We start from the raw sequence: 17,112 nt of genomic DNA, 5'->3' as shown, positions 1-17,112 counted from the left end.
AGTGCACACACACACACACACACACAGTCCACACACACACACACAAACGCACGCGCAAGCTGGGATTTTTTTCTTCAATTTGGTTTATTGAAAGCATGACTGTTAAGATACTTTTATTGTGTTCTGGCTTTTGTTATAGTTTCTCCTTGACTCGCACGCGCACGCGCTCATGCTTTCAATTTGGTTTATTGAAAGCATGACTGTTAAGATACTTTTATTGTGTTCTGGCTTTTGTTTTAGTTTCATGTTGAAACTTAGTTTCTCCCTGACACACACACACACACACACACACACACACACACACACACACACACACACACACACACACACAGTGATCCATGAAAAGAACTATTCTGTCCCTATCGGTTCACAACTCGGACGGCGCTGATTCGACTCAGCAGAGCATCGGCCGGTCAGCGCGGGCACTCGCGCCGCGCGCCTCCTCGGCCTCAAGCTCTGCTGAGTCGGCGCGCCTCCGTCATGGACAATAACTATTATCATGTGTGCGTGTGAACGCGTGTTCAGCGTTCCTCTAGCGTAGCTTCCTGGTTGCTACGTGGGGGGGAACTCTATGGGAACAACAAAAGACAGGTCCGCGTCGCATCAAAGCCCCGCCTCGCCCGAAGCCCCGTGCCTAAAAACGAGCGGTCTGTCTTCAATCTCCCTGGTTCTTCAATCTCCCTGTGACATATATATATATATATATATATATATACAAAACGCCTTATTCGAAGTGCACTACTTTAGTCCAATTCAGCTTCAAAGAACATCTTTATGAAGTCACTTGATCTCAGATTATCGCTCCAGTCTTTAAGAGCTCTTTTTTCTGCTTCAGATTTGGTGGTTTTGACCAAAAGTCATGTATTGCACAAGGAATGTATTTTTTCTCAGCAGAGGTCTTTTGCAGCCCGCCGAATCCCATGTGAGCTTAACCACTTAAACCCCTGTGGTCTCATCTACACCAAATGTCTTCGCCAAAAATAGTAATTGTAGATCTGCTGCAGTATCTCTGGCTAATGTTGCCCCCAGAATATGGACACTGGGGTTCAAGTGGTTAAGCGTGTGAGCTTAAAGTTGGATGCACTAGAGCTGTCCACAGTCTGTGATCACAATCCTCTTGCTGGGCTTGCCGCTCTTGGTGCCCAGCGCGCCCATCTGCTTCACCACGTCCATGCGCTCTCGCACCCAGCCGAACACTACGTGTTTGGAGTCCAGATGCTCTGTCTTCGTCAGCGTGATGTAGAACTGGGAGTTGTTGGTGTTACGGCCCCGGTTGGCCATGGACAGCAGGCCACAGGACGTGTGACGCACGTCGAAGTTCTCATCTTCAAACGTGCTGCCGTAGATGGACTGGCCTCCCGTCCCGTCATGGTTGGTGATGTCGCCTCCCTGACACATGAAGTCTGGTATGACTTTGTGGAAGATGGAGTTTTGCAGTCTGAAGCCCTTCTCACGAGTACACAGGGCCCGGAAGTTCTCCGCCGTCTTGGGGACGATGTGGAAGAAAAGCTCAATGGTAATGGTGCCCAGAAGCTGGCCGTTGGCCGCCACGGTGAGGAACACCAGGGGGTTGGTCTCCCTAGAGTGTTTTGAGGCCCGGGACATGTGCGTGTAGGACAGGTCAGATGTGTCCTGGCCCATGCGCTCCTCACCAGACTTGGTCTCCACCTCTGGTAGCAACACATTAGGCTTAAAGTGGATGTCCGAGTTATTGGGCGCCTCCTCTTCAATGCCCCCATCTTCCTCTTCACCATTCTTTAGTGGCACTGAAGTGTGAGTGGTGGAGCCAGGTTCAGAGGTCTTTTTCAATGGCAGGTCTATGGAAGCGCTGATGATAGGGGCTACACTCAGGGCATCTGTGGACTGCTCTAGTGGTGTGGAAGATTCTGATTCAGTCTCCTGCTCCAAGGCCTGTGGTGCCATAGTCTCTTGGCTTGGAGCCTGCTCTTCTGGAGCCTCCTGGCCAAGGGTCTGTAGTTCTGGAACCTCCTGGCCCAGAGCCTGTCGTTCTGGGACATCTTCATCCAGGGTTTGTCGTTCTGGAGTCTCCTGACCAGGGGTCTGTGGTTGTAGAGTATTCTGGCCCAGGGTTTGTGGTTCTGGAGTATTCTGGAACATGGTCTGTGGTTCTGGAGTCTCCCCGCCCACGGCTAGTAGTTTTGGGCCCTCTTGGAGAGGGGTCTGTGGTTCTGGAACATCCTCCTGGCCCAGGGCCTGTGGTTCTGGAGTCTCCTGAGAAGGAACCTGTGGTGCTGGGGCTTCCTGGACAAGGGCCAGTAGTTCTGGAGTCTCCTGGCCCTTAGCCTTTGGTGCTAGAACCTCCTCGCCCAGGGTCTGTCGTTCAAGAGTCTCCTGGCCTAGGGTCTGTGGATCTGGAGTCTTCTGACCAGACTTGGTCTCCACCTTTTGCAGTGAGACAATAGGCTCAAAGTTGATGTCCACATTATTGGATTCTTCCTCTTTGTCGCTCCCCTCTTCCTCTCCGACATGTTTTGGTGCTGGTGGTGCTGAAGCTCCAAAGACCATCTCCAGGGCGTTCATCCATGAGACGGAAGAGTCTTGCTTTCCAAATGCAAACTTGGCACCAATGTTTTTGGTAGTAGTAGTAGCAGTGTGAGTGGTGGAGTCAGGTTCAGAGGTCTTTATCAATGACAGGTCTATGGAAGCGCTGATGATAGGGGCTACACTCAGGGCATCTGTGGACTGCTCTAGTGGTGTGGAAGATTCTGATTCAGTCTCCTGCTCCAAGGCCTGTGGTGCCATAGTCTCTTGGCTTGGAGCCTGCTCTTCTGGAGCCTCCTGGCCAAGGGTCTGTGGTTCTGGAACCTCCTGGCCCAGAGCTTGTCGTTCTGGGACATCTTTATCCAGGGTTTGTCGTTCTGGAGTCTCCTGGCCAAGGGTCTGTGGTTGTAGAGTATTCTGGCCCAGGGTCTGTGGTTCTGGAGTATTCTGGCACAGGGTCTGTGGTTCTGGAGTCTCCCCGCCCACGGCTAGTAGTTTTGGGCTCTCTTGGAGAGGGGTCTGTGGTTCTGGAACATCCTCCTGGCCCAGGGCCTGTGGTTCTGGAGTCTCCTGAGAAGGAACCTGTGGTGCTGGGGCTTCCTGGACAAGGGCCAGTGGTCCTGGAGTCTCCTGGCCCTTAGCCTTTGGTGCTAGAACCTCCTCGCCCAGGGTCTGTCGTTCAAGAGTCTCCTGGCCTAGGGTCTGTGGATCTGGAGTCTTCTGACCAGACTTGGTCTCCACCTTTTGCAGTGAGACAATAGGCTCAAAGTTGATGTCCACATTATTGGATGCTTCCTCTTTGTCGCTCCCCTCTTCCTCTCCGACATGTTTTGGTGCTGGTGGTGCTGAAGCTCCAAAGACCATCTCCGGGGCGTTCATCAACGAGACGGAAGAGTCTTGCTTTCCAAACGCAAACTTGCCACCAATGTTTTTGGTAGTAGTAGCAGTAGTGTAAGTGGTGGAGTCAGGTTCAAAGGTCTTTTTCAATGGCAGGTCTATGGAAGCGCTGATGATAGGGGCTACACTCAGGGCATCTGTGGACTGCTCTAGTGGTGTGGAAGATTCTGATTCAGTCTCCTGCTCCAAGGCCTGTGGTGCCATATTCTCTTGGCTTGGGGCCTGCTCTTCTGGAGCCTCCTGGCCAAGGGTCTGTGGTTCTGGAACCTCCTGGCCCAGAGCTTGTTGTTCTGGGACATCTTTATCCAGGGTTTGTCGTTCTGGAGTCTCCTGGCCAAGGGTCTGTGGTTGTAGAGTATTCTGGCACAGAGTCTGTGGTTCTGGAGTCTCCCCGCCCACGGCTAGTAGTTTTGCGCCCTCTTGGAGAGGGGTCTGTGGTTCTGGAACATCCTCCTGGTCCTGGGCCTGTGGTTCTGGAGTCTCCTGAGAAGAAACCTGTGGTGCTGGGGCTTCCTGGACAAGGGCCAGTGGTCCTGGAGTCTCCTGGCCCATAGCCTTTGGTGCTAGAACCTCCTCGCCCAGGGTTTGTCGTTCAAGAGTCTCCTGGCCTAGGGTCTGTGGATCTGGAGTCTTCTGACCAGACTTGGTCTCCACCTTTTGCAGTGAGACAATAGGCTCAAAGTTGATGTCCATATTATTGGATGCTTCCTCTTTGTCGCTCCCCTCTTCCTCTCCGCCATTCTTTGGTGCTGGTGGTGCTGAAGCTCCAAAGACTATCTCCAGGGCGTTCATCCACGAGATGGAAGAGTCTTGCTTTCCAAATGCAAACTTGCCACCAATGTTTTTGTCCAGGTCAGTGGATGAGAGGCTTTCAAATGTGTTGAAGCCAAAGGTGGGGTCTTGAGTAGGAGCAGTAGCAGTAGTGTAAGTGGTGGAGTCAGGTTCAGAGGTCTTTTTCATTGACAGGGGAGCACTACTAATAGGGGCCACACTCTGGGCCTCTGTGGACTGCTCTTGGGTTGTGGAAGACTCTGATTCAGTCTCCTGCTCCAAGGCCTGTGGTTCCAGAATCTCTTGTCTTAAGGTTTGCTCTTCTGGTGCCTCCTGGTCAAGGGTCTGTGGTTCTGGAACCTCCTGGCCCAGAGCGTGTTGTTCTGGGAAATCCTCACCCAGGGTTGGTCGTTCTGGAGTCTCCTGGCCAAGGGTCTGTGGTTGTGGAATATTTTGGCCCAGGGTCTGTGGTTCTGGAGTCTCCCTGCCCACGGCTAGTGGTTTTGGGCCCTCTTGGAGAAGGGTCTGTGGTTCTGGAACATCCTCCTGGGCCAGGGCCTGTGGTTCTGGAACCTCCTGGCCCAGGGTTTTTGGTTCAGGAGTCTCTTGGCCCAGGTCTTGTGGTTCTGGATTCTCCTGGGCAGGAACCTGTGGTGCAGGGGCTTCCTGGACCAGGCCCTGTGGTTCTGGATTCTCCTGAGCAGGAACCTGTGGTGCTAGGGCTTCCTTGACAAGGGCCTGTGGTTCTGGAGTCTCCTGGCCCATAGCCTTTGGTGCTGAGGCCTCCTCACTCAGGGTCTGTGGTGGTTCTTGAGTCTCCTGGCTCAGGTCCTGTGGTTCTGGAGTCCCCTGACTAGGGTCCTGAACTTCTTTAACCTCCTGGACAGGGGCCTGGTCTTCTGTGGGATCAGGATAGAGATTTCCATCCAAGGTCTCCACTGCTGACTCATAGTCCTCATCGTCATCCATTTCAGAGTCACTGGTGTAGCCTGGTTCATTCTCAGTGGGTTCCCTTACATACACCACCTCCACGCCTCCGTCTGACTCATTAACTCGCTCTGCCTGAGGGGGCACTTTTTCTGGGATTCTGAATGCAGCTATTGCAGAAGCTTGGACAGGAGGTCCGCTGTCTTTGGCTTTAGAGCAGGACAAAGACACCCCAGTCTCAGGGGAAGATTTGGGTGATTTGGTGGCAGGGTCAAATCTGAACAATTTGACGTTCTGGGGGTAGAGGACCTGTTCGTCCTCCTCCCTAGTCACCAGCCCAGTCACCAGATCTACCTTGTCAGGAATGTCATCGTCCTCCTCAGTCTTAAACACCTGCTCACCAGCACGAGAAAAGCCTTTGAAATTGGGGTCTTTCTGTCCAAACTGGAGGTCTCCTGTAGTCTTAGCCAAATCTGAAAAACTGAAGGTGTTAGGCTGAACAGTGAATAATGGATTTTGATTGGTTTCTTCCACAGATGGTGTGGAGATAGAAATAAAAGTCTCCTTTTCTTTCTCTCTGCGCTGATCGTAAATGTTAGGAAACATGGAAGCAGACCCTGATGTTGGTGCTGGAACTGCAGTTGTTGGATCCTCAGTTGTAGAAGTTTCCTTTCCAGTGTGCTGAGTGCCACACTTTAAGCCACCAGATGAAATGGGCATTGAGATGAACCCTGAAGCACTAACCCCAGATGGTTGAGCCTCAAACTTAAATGAAGCAAAAGCAGGAGCATGTTTTTTTGCTGCGGTTGCAGTAAGGCCTATGGCGCCATTTCTATCTGGCCTTGATGAAGAATCAGGATCGTCACTCTGATTAGCAACGTACTTTGTAGTTGTGACATTATTTCTGACACAGTCCCATTCTCCTTCTTTCACTGCAAACGGGGCTCCAAATGTTGTTAATGGGCATTTAGTTGGTTCTGGTTCTTTCTTCTGTTGCTCTTCATGTTTTTCTGGTAACTTGGGCACAATTTTCTGTGCTTCCGCGAACTTTGTTTTTAAAAGCGCTGCCTCATCAGCTGTTTTGAATGGAATGGCTAGCTGCTCCGTTTCATTGTTATCTGGCTTGGATGAATAATTAGGATTGTCACTCTGACAAGCATCAATCAATATAAATGGTTGCTCCACTTTGCTCGACAGGTCTTCATTACCTGAGCGCTGTGCAGCATCAGCAAAGGAGAACCCACTAGTAGTTTTAGTGCCAACGGTGAAGATACTAGGTTGGTTGGGAGGTTGCTCGGGGGTCAGAGGATTTGAATTCAACTCCTGCTCCAACTTCAAATCCAACTTCAAGTCCAATGATGGGACCTTCAACTTCACAGCCTCTTGGGGCAAACACGGCGAGGGCCTCCTGACGTCACATCTTCCCACCAAAACAGATTCACCTGAGCAGAAGTCAGTTGGCGGCGTGGCTGGTGACTTAAAACGGAGAGGGCCATCAAAGACTTGGTCCTGAGGAGGGTAGATGCAACCTGGAGCCGCTGGTAGAGGTGTATATGTGTGCTGCTGGTATGCGTTGTGCTGTGGTCGTGGTTGCATATGACTCATACCATATATTGGGCCATTTGTAGGGGTTACATTAACTGTTGGACCTGTGGTTACAAATGTTCGGGGGGCTCTTTGGTTGGACCGTGCTGTGTATCCTTCCTGTAGGTCCCCATAGTTCTGTCTATACATTGTGTGATTGCGGTCTGGTCTGATCTGGCCCTCTCCCCAATGAGGTGGCGTCTTGGGAGTAATCCGGTGTCTTTTGAAAGAGATGATGCGCTTATTGGACGAAGAGGTGGCGAACTTGATGTGGGAGTGAGCTGGCTGTTCTGTTCCTACCTCCTCTTCATCATCATCCAGACCTTCTTCACTCTCCCCCAGCTGCTGTTTGACCTTATTCAGAAGATCCATCCCCTTTTCCATCGACACAGGAAGATTTTCTATGTCATTTAAATTAGAGCTGCATATCTTGGACATGTAGGTCTTGAACTTCTTGCGGAACATGATGCATCTTTCCTGGGTCTCTTCCACACCTTTGCCTGCTTCATTTGACAGCCGCTGGTATATCTGTGCCAGAAGCCAGGTGGATGACATGTTATTGATAGGTTCCAGGACAGCAATGGCTTCATCTCTCTTGCCCTCAATGTCCAGGAGGGTGGCGGCTGATATCATGGCCTCCTCTTCATAACCCTTTAAGGCTGAGATCTGAATGTCTTTGGAGGGGAAATGTTTGAACAGTGGGTACAGTGGTTTAGGGATGCTGCATCCGTGTTTGATCTTGTGTAGGAGAGGGACGACAACCTTCCAGTAGTGGTCACTGCGGCTGACATACTCTTTCTGCTCATGGTATGAGTTCACTGCCATACTCATCTGACTGAGATGCTGTGCCCAGTGGATGGCCAGCGCTGGTTGCAAGCCATGCTTCTCTCCGGCTCTTAGGGTGCTCAGTCCATGCTGTACGATCATCCGTAGCTTGGCTGACATGCCGGGTGGAGCTCGTTTGTGAATGAGGCTGTAAACGGCATCCCACCACTTCCTCTCGGGGTCCCACCACTCTCCACTGTCGGTGAAGAGTGGTGGGAGTTGGTTGTCCTGTTCCTGTCCTGTTCCAGCCACACACAGGAGACTGAGCAGTGGGAGGGGCATGCAGCGAGGTTCGTGGAGCTGCTGATGGCCTCCACTGTTGATCCTAGCCTTCTCCTGGAGCTGGCTATGGCTGCAGAACACAACGCCACACACAAACACCTCCAGGTCCAGCAGACAGATGGACTCTGGTGCGTTGGTGTCCAGCTTGGATGTCTCCAGTGTGAGCCTGGGGAACAGCTGCTTCAGCCAGTCTCGTAGGGACGCTCTCTGTCCCTGAATGGCCCACTGGAGACCCAGCCAGCTCAGATGCTGCAGGTCTCCCCCATGGAGCAGAATGGAACCATTGTCCAACTTTGCCAGGTGGATGAGCTTTGGGGACTGGCTTTTGAGAGAGCAGATGTCATCATTGGCGATGAAGGAGGTCCCGGTAGGGACCTCCTTCGTGGGGTCTTCGTCTGTTTGGACGTGGTGTCCAAACAGAAGCTCATAGAGAGTGCACTGACTGCTACGGTTCCCAAAAGCCTCCACCACCTCTTTGACCAGGGTGTCTATGTCCGTGGTGAGGTTGAACAACATGTGGCCCGCCTGGCTCTGTCTGTCGCTGGCCAGGAGTTCCACAAGCCGGTAAGCCGTCTGATCCCCTTTGCTGACTTTAGGCGTGGGTCTGGGTGCCTGGTAGGCCAGCAGGTAGCATAGAGCGGCCAGGTCTACCACGGCCCTCCACTGCTGTTTCCCCTCCTGGGCCATCTTCAGCAGCAAGGTGGCCGTGTGCAGGTACAGATGGCCCTTCATCTCCACAAACACCTCAGACAGATCATCTGACTGGCTGCCTGCTGTGCTGCTCAGGGCCTGCATGGCCTGGTCAAAACTTTTGAGGGCGTCTAGGCTGGCCTTCAGTTCTCTCCCAGACAGTGTGAGTCTCAGTAGGTTGCAGTGAGCCAATAGCAGCTCCCTCTGGAGCCGGCGGGACTCCTTGACGTTGTTGGCGAAATTGGGTTGGGCCAAGTATTCCTGCAGAGTGCTCAGCATCACGGTGTACCAGTCCAGGCTGTGACGCAGGAGGCCTCTCTGCTCTACTGTCAGACAATGCTTGATGGCTTCGTTCAGCCGTCCGTCCCTGCAGTACAGCTGCACCAGCTTGACGTTGACGAGGGTGTCTGACGGTCGAGCTGCCAGCTCAGCCTGCAGCAAGTCAAACAGACGGTTCCACCCTTGCTGGCCCTGACGGCTCAACAGCTTCTCCTTGAGATCGAAGACGGCCGGGTGGCCAGGCAGCAGCTTGGCAGCCTTCTCCACCCAGCACTCCGCCCTGCTGTCACATTGCTCATTACTGCACAGCAACTCTGCCACCTTCAGAACCAGGTCCTTCTGGGCTGGGTTTAAGTCCACTGACCGCTTGTAACATCCCACCGCCTTGTTGATTTCTCCTTCCTTCTCAAAAAGCTGGCCAAGGAACTTGTGTGCTTTGGAATCCCTAGCCTGGATCTTAAGATATTCTGATACATGTCTTTTAGCGAGGTCATACTCCTTTGCTTCCAAGTACAGTTTAGCAAATAAGAATCCTTTAATGGGTCTCTCTTTGAGTGAAGGAGACGAACTCTGTACTGAGGAGATGTAGCGGTCCACCTCAGCTTTACTCCGCCGCATGACTCAACAAAAATGATAATTTTATTAGATATAAATAAAATGCACAGAACACGAGAAATGTACCAATATATCAATTTAACATGAGATCCCGCTCGTCAATTGCCACTGTGTGCATTCATCGTGGCAGTGTGCAGACTCCATCTGTGTTTTCTCTGTCCTGGTGATCCACATATATGGGTATGTGACGTCAAACACAAAAGAAAGTGCTGCCTCACAATGCCGATTTGTGCTGAACAACATGTTCATATTTGGGCATAATTTGCCCACCTGCTACTCCGTCGGGCATGTCCATATTTGGGCATAATCTGAGCACACACTGTGCTGTATGGGCATGTGACGTACCTTTTTGCGCTTGCATTGGGCTGAAACCCTGTCGTTGCCAGGGTTATTGCATTGACAGTGCATCGCGGATGTGTAGTCCATATATGGGCATACCAGCACACCCCCCCCCCCCACCTTCTTGGTATTAGTAATGACTCGAGCTGAATGAGCTGTACTTCTGATAGATTTTGTCCATAGGCATCATTTCATAAATACTAAAGGGTGGCAAAAAAAAGGTTGTGAGCTTGTAGATCTGCTATTTTTTGAAAAAAGAAAACCTTTTTCTTTTGCCTTTTGCCAGTTTTAAAGTGATTAATGAATGTGTGGTTGCAGAAAGAAAACACATGTCTATAAGTGTGGATCTAAAATCATTAATCTGCAAAAACATTCAGATGTGGAGAAAATAATGAATAAAGGATTTTGAGGTTAGGGGGTGGCAATTGCCCCAAATGACGCTCCTGATTTTGCCCTCCACTGCAAGTTACCACTCAACCACTTAGTCACATGTGGTCATATTAACCACTTTAACCCCCCAAAACTTGTCTCAAACATGGGTAAAAATGCATTCTACTATGCTGCCACCAAAAGATATAAAGGTTCTCAACTCTCTACCCAAACTCAAAACTAACAAATTCCTGTCTTTAAAATACAAGTGGACATAGTTTAACTCCTTCAACCTTATGAGTTTTATTCCTATATATTTTGTATTGTATTTGTATTGTATTGTATTGTATCATAATTGTGTTAATTTGTGTATGTATTATAGTATTACTGATGAATTGAATACAATGGACTGCAATGGATACAAGCCCCCTGGGGCTTTTTGTGTTATACTTTTAACATAACCTTTGACTGACTTATCAATCAATCAATCAATCAATCAATCAATCAATCAATCAATCTCCAAGCTCACAACAAACGCCAGTTTTGAGCTATTAGGTTGGTTATTTTAACTTTTTTTAAACATTTTTGACAACTTTTGACAGCCCCAAAAACAAAGACGCCAATAGCCTTATGAATTGAAATACAATTTTGTATGTATAATATATGTTTCCCAATTGGCCTCCCTGACTCCCCCTGGTGGCCCCCACTTTGAAAAGCACTGTAAGGTGCTGTACCATGCTATATCAGCAACGCGTTATTATGAATACTGAGTTTAGGGTTAAGGTTAGGTTTAGGCATAGTTTTACTGAGGTTAGGGTTAAGGTTAGGTTTAGGCATAGTTTTACTGAGGTTAGGGTTAAGGTTAGGTTTAGGCATAGTTGCAAAAACGAGAACTGTCAATCACAGCGACTACTGGCCAATCACAGCGGGTCTCCCTTGAAAAGCGGTGGTATCCATAAGCATGCACTCACTGTAAACAATTAAATGGATACACATGGCTTTATGGCTGTGGGGTTCATATAAATTATCACCTGGGCCCAGGCCAAGAGTTCGAAACTTTTAATCCCTGTCCGTGTGGATCAGATTTGGATTTGGGTGTTAAAAGATAATGTTTGCTAAAGCTTATCCAACCGAAAGCAGACTTCTCCGGCCAAACTGTTACGGGAAGTTTATCAATTTATCACAGGCCTCTTCATTCAAATAAGGCTCAAACTATGATGCCACATCTTCGAGCACCAACAAATATGTTTATTTTAAGCACTTAAACCCACTTCACTGACCCCAGGGTTCTATCCTTGGTCCCCTCCTTTTTTCCATCTACACCAACAAATAACCCAACCTACAAGCCCACAACGCGTTGTGTTGCGACACGTTGTGAGCTTGTAGATCGGCTATTTTCGCGGAATGTGCTCTATTATGACATGCCCAGAATAGGGATGCGAGTGTCCGTGTGGTTTAAACAAAAGATGAAACCATAGAACAAAATAACAAAAGAAGGAGTAATAGGAGATCACAGCCAAACAGAACAAAAGATGGGGAAGCCACTGGGCCAACCACGCAATGGGGCTGTGCTAACGCAGCTCTTCCCTCTATACCATTGGTTCTCAACGTTGGGTCCGGGGACCACCGGAGGTCCAAATGTACCTCTGAGAGTGTAGAGGTAGAAGCACCAATGTCACAATTTGTGTAATTATTATATATAAGTGAACATAATCCTGCTGTTACACTGGCACAAAATATTTTCAGATGGAGGTCCGCGGCCAATTTTGGAGTCCTTGACATGGAAGAGGTTTGAGAACCACTGGCCTGGTGGCAGTGCTGTGCACTGTGCACAGGAAATATGATGCTGATGGTCCAGCGGTTTGAAAGATTACCTCTGGACAGACAGACAGACAGACCCTCTGTCAGAGCCATGCCGTAAAAAAACGTAAACATATTTGGGGGAAACTATGCATGATGGAGGTAATCAGTTGGGCTACTGGCAGTCCTCACATAATTGTGCTCACAATGTCTATCCTATATTGGGCCGACTGTGGACTGCAACATCCGGACTGGCAAGGCGCACCATTGCTCCAATGAATCCAATCCACACCAAACTTGGCATAAACACTGTCCAGGGGTCTGCCATTAGAATAGTAACACTACCGGCCCCAAGTGGCCTGTTAGAATGCCCGATTTGGAAGCAGTACAGAGGTAGCCTGACACTCAGCCTGATTTTTCATTTAGTTTCACTCCATCATTCAGTCTGAAAGCCCTCTCAGTGCAGCCGTTTTCTGAGATGAGGTCGTGGCCAAAGTGGGACTCATTGGCGATTGGTTCATACTAGATTATCCCGATCCCGACTGGGCCGGACCGCCGGTTTAGATTTTCAACTGAGAAAACCCCGCCTTCTACAGCGTCACCAGACCCTGAAAGCGAGGCTAGCGATTCCGGGGCCTGTAGACAGGCTAGTACAGAGGCCTACAGAGGGTGCAACCAAAAGCTATTTATTCACCAACAAAAATATAAAAAGGACAGGAGCTCCTAGAACTGCTAGGGCCTTGGGGGAAGAGGCATTGCCTGTAACAGTTTTTTCTTAGTTTGGTTATCTTTAACGTGTTATTTTTGCCTAAGGCCTGCACAGTAGGCCTTAAGATCCTGCATGGGACTAGCCTGGTTCCAGACGAATCTGCCGTTGCAAAATTGCATCGCACTTTAGCCCTCGGCAGATTAGGTCTGGCCCCCCTCCATAGAGATTTCATTTCTCTCCCTCCGAAGTCGTGAGGGACCAATCAGGGCCCAGTATCCAAATGTGGGCGGGCTTATCACCTTATTTGGAGCAATGACGTACAAGGAAGCACTGCTCTGATTCGTTCGTACAAGGAAGCACTGCTCTGATTGGTTTAGGTCTAACCAATAGAGTCCGTTTGGATCTTTTTGTAACCGCCCCTTGGAAAAAAATCTATCGTTGAAAGGGACCAGACTAATATCCACGCAGTGTGTCGTGTGATATTGTCTGGCCGCGCGAGGCTAGCATGGGACTGTTTTTATTGGTGTTTGGAGGTAAATGAAATACAAAAAAAGAAATCGACATTCTTGGATTTGGTGAATTCTTGGAGCCTTGACCATCCGACCTGTTACAGGTGTATTCTAGAATACAGGCCTACATAAATACATTGGTGCACATACCTTAGTTTTAACCCACATACAATTATATTAAAATTCTCAATGAACTACAAGTAATGATTCCTTCTCCTTCTTCACACTTCAGCAATTACCAAAAGCCCCCCCCCCCGCCATCCTCAGGCCCAATTATACTGGAAACCCTTAACAGGTACTGTTAAGCATTTAATCAAACATAACAATCAAAATTAAATTGCGCTTCTCCATCTGGCACTCTTACCTATAAACAAGACCAGGAGACCTGGTTCTGCCAGACCCAGACTTCACATGACGTGTCAGCCTGTGTCTATGCCCATGTATGGACGAAAGGGGGACAGACTTTTATGGCTGGGGCCTAAGGACAAAGTGACAGTGGTGGAAAAAGTACTCAAATTCTTTACTTAAGTAAAAGTACCAATACTGCAATATAAAAATACTTTGTTAAAAGTAAAAGTCCAGAATAAAAAAATTACTTGAGTAAAAGTACAAAAGTATTGGCATCAAAATGCACTTAAAGTACCAAAAGTAAAAGTACTAAATATTTGAAAATAGCAGATCTACAAGCTCACAACGCGTCGCATCGCGACGCGTTGTGAGCTTGTAGATCTGCTATTTTCAAATAGCATAGGTTTAAAATAGGTTTAAAGTGGTTAGTGTATGTTTCATTGTATCATAATTTATATCTGAAAAGTAACTAGTAACTAAAGTTTTCAAGTAAATGTAGTGGAGTAAAAGTACAATATTTGCCTCTGAGATGTAGTGGAGTAGAAGTAAAAGTATTGGAAATCGGAAATACTCAAGTAAAGTACAAATACCTCAAAATTGTACTTAAGTACAGTACTTAAGTAAATGTACTTAGTTACTTTCCACCACTGCAAAGTGACCATGCCCATGTATGGAGAAAACAGGTACAAAGCCTCATGTAAGCCAGACCCCCTGGGTCCGGCAAAAATATTGCACTTGCTCTTAAATGTCCATCTATTGCACTTGCCAATCATGATTCACCAAACACCAAACATTTGTTTCCCCAGGTGTAACTCGTTGGCTGAGTGGCCCGCTCAGCTCAACAGGAAACAAGTCAATTTATTCAACAAACAATAAAATCATGACTGTGCAAATTATGCTGTGCAGGTTAAAGTGCCAATATGCGGTGCAATTAATTAAATCAACCAGGGTTACAAATACAAACACTGTTCAGGGGTCTGGTATGAGAATACCGTAGTCACACCAAAAACACCTACATTGGCACACGTACTGTATGGGGCACTACAGCCGTGATACAGCAGTGTTCAACACTTCAAATGGCCATAATTACTCGGTGACCGCTCTGATCAGCTCAATATTTAGATTTGAATGGTTTATCAAAATCTACTATACTTGTGGGGACATGAGTCATGACACACACGCACACACACACGCACTCGCACACACACTTGAGCCCATATATACCGTCTTAGGCTTTGACTTTTACAGGGGCCAGTTTCGAATTGCAGCCCACTGTAAGTGCTCTTTTAGTATAGAGCGGTTTTGAAGAAGAGTAGGGATTCACACTCCTTTACGACTGTTGGTAGGGCGTGCCACATTTTTGTGGCATAGCAGGAGAACGAATTTAACCCCTTGTTAGAGCCAAATCTGGGTTGGACGTGATTAGCGGAGCTCCCTCTGGTGTTGTGATTGTGGACTTGGTTGACGTTTGTGAAGTAGTTTGACAGGTACATGGAGTGTCTTTGTGGTGCAGTGTATCTTGTAGACCAGGCCTATTGCAAGTTGCTGTACTCTGTCCTCTACCCTGAGCCATCCGACCATAGCAAAGTGAGGAGAGGGTGTACAGCCAAGACATTCATCTCAGCCTCTATTTATTCGATTAGGTGTCCTCAGTGTTTATCAAGTGAACCATCTTCAAATTGGTCTAGGTCTAGGTCCATAATTACTCAACACGTAGCTCAAATCACCTCAGACCTCCAAAGGCCCGTACGTCTCAAACACAGGTTAATATAGGCCACAGAGGGTTTAAAATATGGAATTCTCTGCCATTACATCTATGGGAGTTGTCTTCTCACCAATTCAAGAAGGTTCTGAAATGCTTCTCTTAACCACCAAATACTTTCCATATGGTCTGCCTAATTAACCTGGGTCCATTCAATATTTCTACCCAGAGGTTGTTTTTTTTTGCCCATGACTTTTATTGTTGCGATATGCTTTGCTGTTTCTTTTCTTTGTTATATTGTCCATATGGTTTGTTTTTTTCATCTGTATGACGATTGTCTATTAATCCTGTATCTGTAATAGATGTGTATTTTCCACATTGATGTAATGTTATCCTATGAATGAACAGTATAAACATTCCCGGAAAATGCCACTTCTCAAGCCCCTGGAGGGTTTTTAGGCATTCTCCTTCACATTTTTACTGATTCTTTGTGTATCATCTTTAAATTCTCTTGTAAGTGAAAATAAACAAACAAACAAACAAACAAACACACACACACGCTTTGACTTTATCTGGAGATTCAGGTCAATAGGACTGCGGTTTTGTGGCAACTGTAATTTAATAAACTGCATTGTTTACACACCTTTGGGCGTGTGTGTGTGTGTGTGTGTGTGTGTGTGTGTGTGTGTGTGTGTGTGTGTGTGTGTGTGTGTGTGTGTGTGTGTGTGTGTGTGTGTGTGTGTGTGTGTGTGTGTGTGTGTGTGTGTGTGTGTGCGTGCGTGCGTGCGTGCGTGTGTGTGTGTGTGTTGACACCAGTCACAAGGAGGTCCTGATTCTGGAGGTGGGCTGTGTTTTTGATTTGTACATGGACCAGGCTTTCCAAGATAAACATTCAAACAAAGTACAAACCATTACTACAGATGTAGATTCTCCATACTCATATTTGGAAGCCTGGGCCATGTTTATTAAACTGACTACGAGTGGCCTAACAATCGCTGGCATGACAAAGAGCAAAGCCAAACAACTTGGTAAATATTGCTCTGTTTCATCTGTTATAGGCAGTTTGTCTGTGTGGAGGAGAAGGTGCCATGTGTATCCTTAGGTGCCATGAACTATCAACCCCATTGCATGTTTCCCTGTAAATTAAACTAATTTGTGGATTCAAATAAATAATTAAAATGTGTGTGTTTGTGTGTGTGTGTGTGTGTGTGTTTTTTACTTTGATTATCGCAAAACACACTAACCACTTCAGCCCTATATGTATTTCGACCATTTGAAAATAGCACATCTACAAGCCCACAACGTGTTGCGATGCGACGCATTGTGAGCTATTTTCAAAAGATTGTTTTATAAATTCTGAACTTGCAATGGGACATTATGCATAATGAGTAGTTTTTACTTTTGGTACTTTATATTTTCATGCCAATACTTTTGTACTTTTTAATCAAGTACATTTTGAATTCCGGACTTTCTTCACTTGTAACAGAGTATTTCTACATTACAGAATTGCTACTTTTACTTAAGTAAATTGATTGATTGATTGAAATTTTTATTAGGCAAAAGAATGTAAAACAACACAGTTACATTTATAATGCTTTTGTCTAAAAGGTCCGGCCAAAAAAGTCCTTGCGGACTTGTTTCCGTTGGGGTCCTTGAATTAATTTCATAGACATATATAGTAGCAACCAAACAGTTCAAAAATCAATATGAAAATACAGATAATACAGAAAAAATACAACTATGTACCAAAAAAAGGAGCATGAAAAAAATTAAAATAAAAAATAAATGTACAAAAAAAGGGGGGGGGGGGGGTGAAGCATGGAAAAATAACGATTATATACAAAAAATGCATGAGGAAATACAAAATATGTACAAAAAAGAGGAGGGGGGGGGGGTCGTCTGTCTACAGGGAAACTGGTACTATCTCCTCTTTCGGCCTCCAGAAAGATGAGTTTTTAGGGCTG

This window comes from Gymnoscopelus braueri, assembly GCF_963280865.1.
Source record: "Gymnoscopelus braueri genome assembly, chromosome: 18".
NCBI classification, from domain to species: Eukaryota; Metazoa; Chordata; class Actinopteri; order Myctophiformes; family Myctophidae; genus Gymnoscopelus; species Gymnoscopelus braueri.
Note: the sequence above shows the minus strand (reverse complement) of the source record.